The 6,066-nt window shown below is 41.5% G+C and overlaps 1 pseudogene; it reads right to left on the bottom strand.

Moving 5' to 3' along the window:
* Window positions 1–3,015: 3,015 nt before the first annotated feature.
* LOC147706503 (epidermal differentiation-specific protein pseudogene) lies at window positions 3,016–4,086 on the bottom strand (annotated as a pseudogene).
* Between the last annotated feature and the right edge of the window lie 1,980 nt (window positions 4,087–6,066).

The raw sequence follows: 6,066 nt of genomic DNA, 5'->3' as shown, positions 1-6,066 counted from the left end.
GGGCAGTTGAGGCAATGTCTTGGAATATGAGGATTGAGGTGAGATGGAGCATTTGAGGACGTACTTGGGAATATGAGGACCGTACTTTAGAAGAAGATGACTGTTCCACTAGCCAACGATTTGCTTGCCCTTAGTCTATCGTCTCTGCTGCTTTTACATACCATGGCAGGACCATAGCTAATTTATGGATGGTAGTCTGAGTAACCTTTTATCTGTTAAAGTATAATTATTGTTACCATCTTATTATTGTACGTTTTGTTGATGTTGAGTGATGTCACTTCCTGTATTATCATCAGGCCCAAAGGTTGGATAGAGAAACTTCCTGTGATGCCATCAGAGTCAAAGTTCATGTGTGGAAATTTCCCCTGCTATAATGAGGAGAGAGGTCAAAGTAACTGAAGTCAGTTTTGCTACGCTGTCACTTCGGTAAACATCCAGTATATCAGTGCTGTGATGTTGTCAATAAAGTTTTTCAATTCAAAATAGTGATCACACAAATGCACTCTTGAACTGATGAACATTGTGATTTATTCGCTCTCAAGCAGAAACAGATATAATCATACAGGAAATGAAAACATTGATAATTGATTAGATTCCCATACTGGAGAAAATCCCCAACAGAAAGTATTCCTTATTTCACACAAATGTACAAAAATGAACTTTGTCTATTTCATTTCATGGGGTGTTAGTTGTTTAGATTTAAAAGAAGTACACAAATATTCTACTTAAACCAGCTAAAATGTAATATAATGAGACAAAATTGGCAAACAATCTAAAGTAGAGTAATCCAGTACAGCTGCACTTAAATGTCTCTCCATTTAGGGATGTAGCTACCAATGGAGCAGCAGGTGCAATTGCACCTGGGGATAGGATCCAGCAGGACATTCTGCATCAGAAATATCACAGTTTTTCCACAAAGGGAGGCATTTTTAAGGCTTGCATTTGGGCCCTACTGTGACCTTGTTATGCTACTGTCTCAATGATTGGACGAATATTGACATATGGTAATGTACTACAGTTGCACCTGCCAGGAACTCATAAAGTGATTCCAGGAAGGCATTAGCCTATTGGCGTGCTCTGCAGCTACACATTCCAATCAAGGGTAGGAAGTGGGCATTCCAGGCATGGGTAGTGTTGTTTGTGGGCATTCACAAGTTCTTCTTCTTCCTCTTTCTTGCCTGGAAAGAGTTGTAGATCAGCCATGTGAGAAGAGGAATTATCATCTGGAAATGTGCTGGGATTGTAGGTTTCCAAGGATGAAAACAAAACCAAAAATTTGTATTTGCACAGGGGCTTCTATTCCCTCTGCATAGAGTGTGCTGCTATGGGTAACACTGCAGAGTAATGGGATATATCTGTGAATGTTATATGACCTTCCAGTGATTGGAAATCCTATACCTGGACCATGTATATTCCTGGAAAAATGTAAGCTTTCAAGGAAGCTGTATATCTACAATTGAATGTAGGTGTAAATCTACCAGTACAGCTTTAGGCCCTTCTTTGTGAATTGGTCTCACATTCTTCAAGTGTGCTCTTCTGATATTGAAAACCATAGAGATGATCCTACTCACCCAGAGACTTATGCTCTTGCTTCCAGTATCTGGCTGATACTAAAACATTGAGCAAGGCACCAGTGATCTATTATATTGTACATCAACTAAAGCCTTTGGGACAGAAGTTCGACTCCAGAGAACAGTAACACTCAGTCAGAGTATGGATTTGGCTCCTTTCCTGTGGACAGCAGAAGAACACATGTTCAGCTCTGACAATTGGGTTCTAGGGTATGAATTAGTTTGATTTGCACTAGTTTTCAGCATGGACTTTGTTTTCATCATTCCACGCTGTTTTCCTGAAAAAAAAAACGAAATTACAAAACCTCCCTGAATGCTGGCTCTTCTAAATGGGGCAACCTTTTTGTTGGATGTATTTACTTGCCGGTCCCGGTCAGGGAAGAGCCTTACCACATGGAAGTGGTCCAAGCTGCAGGCACATGGTATGCAGCAGAAACTGGCAGGCAAGGTCGTTTTTCAGGATGTTACTTGCAGCGCAGAGGTGATTGAACATTTTCCAGACCCACTCTGGTTCAAATTTGAAGTATTATTTTACTCTGGGAGCAGCTCACTGGAGCGTGATTTATTGAACTACTAGAACCAGCAGGCCCTGGGGGCGCCAACGCCCACTGGAGCAGGTGCTACTCATTTAAAGACTCTGAAAGCTCCACACAGAGTTTACAGAAGCCTCTGAAGAAATGCTCAGGGGAGCATGAAACGTGTCAGGCTTGTAAATTGCATGGACTTTGTTTTCATCTTTCCATGCTGTTTTACTGAAAATAAAAAACGAAATTACAAAACCTCCCTGAATGCTGGCTCTTCTAAATGGGGCAACCTTTTTGTTGTATATATATATATATATATATATATATATATGTATAGCATGGAATTATGCTATGTGCTGTACAAAACAGCCATTGTTGCTGCAATGACACAAAATGGCCAGACTATTGTCCTAGCAGAGTTTCTGCTGAGAGCAGACAGACATTGATGCAGCAGTAAACATCAGTAGCAAGGTATGGCACACCTGCAGGCACAAGGGAATCACTGCTGCAAAGCACCTCAAGTGTGCAGTCAGCTTGAAGTGCATCAAAAATGCACACTTGCCAATCACAGCACAGCCTTAAGGTATAAAACAACCAGCCATACATCGGTACCCCAGTGACTGCCATTGAGAGGTTAGAGTATAGCCTTGTCTTTCTGACTCAAGGATACAGTCTTACTGCTATGTAGCAATGACAACCAATGAGCCAGTTCATATATGCCATTGGTTGACATTCTTGTAAGGGGTCAGCGTTCATTGTTAACCTACCAGAGAAAAACACATGTTATGGCATCGAGCATTAGTTGGGTCCCAGGATGACTGCCAGCTAGCTAATGATCTTTTATGAAATATGGTGTGTGAAAATGAAAGCCCTAAAAGAATCCTTTAAAGATATCTCAGTTTTAAAAAAAAAAAGCACAAATAGCAAATCAATGTTGAGGTATAGCCCCTAACAAGAAGAAGGTGTGGCAGGTACTACTATGTACTAATGGTTTCAGATTGCACATCTATGTAGATATCTGTGCCAGACTCACAGTGGTATGTGCCATATTCAGTCACCGTCTTACTCCCCTGGAAAATTTTCAGCTCCACTGGAACTGAGATGGTAACCTCCTTGCTCATGAAACTGACTGTTATTTTTGAGCGTGGCGGTACCTTCATCGGCACACTTAACTCTGCCTTCTTCCTCGTGGTGAATGTCTCAACCTCATCTTTCTTCACTGAGAAGGTGTTGGACACCTCTGCTGAAAGATTGGCCACTCCTCCCAAGCTAAATTCAGCACCCACACTGATTGAAGACTCATTGCTGAATTCAAAGCTATGGGAGACATATTTCTCATACTCTTTGCAAGAAGCAGCAGTGAACTCCTGCTCACTGTCTGTGTTGTTTACATAAAAATACTGATCTGCCTGAATGTTCTTTTCACTCTCTATCTTTTTCTTGCCCCACAGAAGTGTGGCGGTCACAGAGGCTTTTCCACGGCGCAAAGGATACACATGGGATACTTGATCGCTGAAACCAATATCACAGTAGTTTGCCAGATATTCACCAGTCCTGGCTAGAATATACCTCCCCCCTCTATTTGGATGCTCGTACAGAAGCCATGCCCCACTCTGGACTCTGTGGGAAGATATCTTATCATTCATGTTTCCAAACATTAGATTGGTCTCTTGAGTCAGAACTGTTTGACTACCAGCGGCATTGGGATGCTCATAGACTGTGATCTTTGGATTGGTCAGGTCATCAGTGATCAGCCTCAGAGAAGATGCCTTGTCATTCATGTCAAGTGAAGGATGTTCTCCCTCCTCTAGAAGAATGAACCCTCCTTGGTAGTTTGGATGCTCGTACATTAGCCATGGCTGCCCCACCACCTTCACAGATGAGATGCAGTCTCCGAAGTTCTCCAATACCAGACTCACAACATCTGCCGTAAATGTCCTACTGAGTCCCTGGAACTTGGGATGTTCATAGACAGTGATGGTGTTCATGGCGATCAGCTATGACGTTTCCAATGTGTTTTCCGTACTGACCCTGTGATACACAACAACAGCTGGTCAGTGGAGAAACATCATAAAGTGATTGTGTGTAAACTCACAGCACTGGCTCCTCTTTTTAAAAAGAAAGAAGGTATAATATGATGCCAATGTCATTGTTCAGTTTATTGTAAGATTACTTAGTTACATAAAACACAAATATCACAGTGTGAGAGAACACAACAATAAACACTCCTAAAATAACTTTGTTATATAAGAACATATTTGACAGCACAATATGATTAAAACAAAATTTTAATATAGTGCATTAGAAAATTCTGATCACAACAGCTTCCCCTTTTTCCTTAAATTCATGAAAGGATGATAGTGCATGCTAATGATGAATATGTAGCGGGCCATGATGGTGCGGAAGGTAGTAATTACGAAATTTCACAGGACTTGGGACGTTAATGTGTCAAGTGTACTGAACAGGTAGTGTACAGCTGAAGTATAGAGATAAGGTGCGAAATACTGAGCCTAGAGGTGAAGTGCAGATTGCATAATGAAGACTCATATGCAGAAACTGCACAAGGTCTGTGTTTTATAAGGCACAGATGGCTCAGTATCTTACTGGACATAATGACACAACCCCTAAAGCTAAAGTCCAAAGTACACTACCTGAAGGAATTCGGTTTTTTTATGTGCAGAAAACATAAGAAAAGGTTATATATGGAAATGATACAGTGTCAACAAATTTCGAGGCTTTATAAATAAGGTTCTGATGTGCCTAGGAGAGTACGACTCAAGGTCATACTGGGCCTGATGACACAGCCCATAAATGCAAAGTGTGGTGTCTTTTAAAGTTCATTTTGTAAAGTGTGGATGGCTTTATGAAGGGTCATATACAGAGGCTACACGTGCCTAGGAGAGTACGGCTCAAGATCCTACTGGGCATGGTGACACAACCCATAGAGCCAAAGTGCAGTGCATTAAAATGTATGTTTGATAAAATGGCAATTACGTGGCGACAGGCCCATACAGAATGTACCAAAGGTCTACAATTTGTGGGCTGAGGCAGCAGAATTGATCAGGATTTGTTGCAACAACGGGCCTTATAGTTAAGATGTTATGTGCCTAGGATAGTGTGACTTCCAAAGTGCAGCCAGCCTCATAAGTATTCTTGTGGGGGCGACATCTCAAGATCAGGCCGGTCATGATGGCTGATAGGGGACCACAGCAGATTAGGTACTAGTTGTATGTACAAATTGAGGTCTATGTTATTCATATACAAAGTTCCGTAGTTTTTAAAGAACTAGCGAAAAGGGTTAGTCAATGCCTGTTACTTCAATACAAAGCCAATTCAATGTTACCAACAGTGGGAGATGAACCTCAAGTTGTGAAGGCTGTTGACTACTCATGTTCTTTAACAAGTTTCGATCTTGCATTACGAATTTCCCAAACTTGGCCTTGTCTGCCACTGACTCCATGTTGTACAAAGGAGGGACGAACTCTTTGGCCGACGGAATCCCACGCTGTAAGTAGGCCTCAGTAGGAGTCAGCGGGGATGTTGCAATGTGCCGGACTGCAGAGAATTATGTGTGCCAAGGATTCTCTTCTGGAGTTACAACTGTTCATATATTTCAATGAATTTCCAAGTTGGGTTCAATTCTCTGATTGGAAGCAGGTCTAATGTAGCCAAAAGTATAAGTTTTAAAATGTGCTTTTATATTGCTTGATGGAGATGGGACTTGGCTGAGCTGTGCAGTTGTGGCGCCATGAAAAGCCCGGGTAGGGAGGTCTTCTATGTCCACTTCTAATACACAATGGTACATTTGCTTTTTATTGCGGTTTTAATGCAAGTATAAATAATCAAATTGTTGTCCCAGTCCTCCCCTGCAAGTTGTAGATATGTTTTAGCTACCACCAGATTATTGGACCTGGGCCAGTTTGTAGATATAAGAATTATTTTTATTATGGCCTTCATGGTGTTGTTGGGGG

Source organism: Lissotriton vulgaris, chromosome 7 (genome assembly GCF_964263255.1).
Source record: "Lissotriton vulgaris chromosome 7, aLisVul1.2, whole genome shotgun sequence".
Taxonomy (NCBI): Eukaryota; Metazoa; Chordata; class Amphibia; order Caudata; family Salamandridae; genus Lissotriton; species Lissotriton vulgaris.
This window is presented reverse-complemented; position numbering and strand designations above follow the sequence as displayed.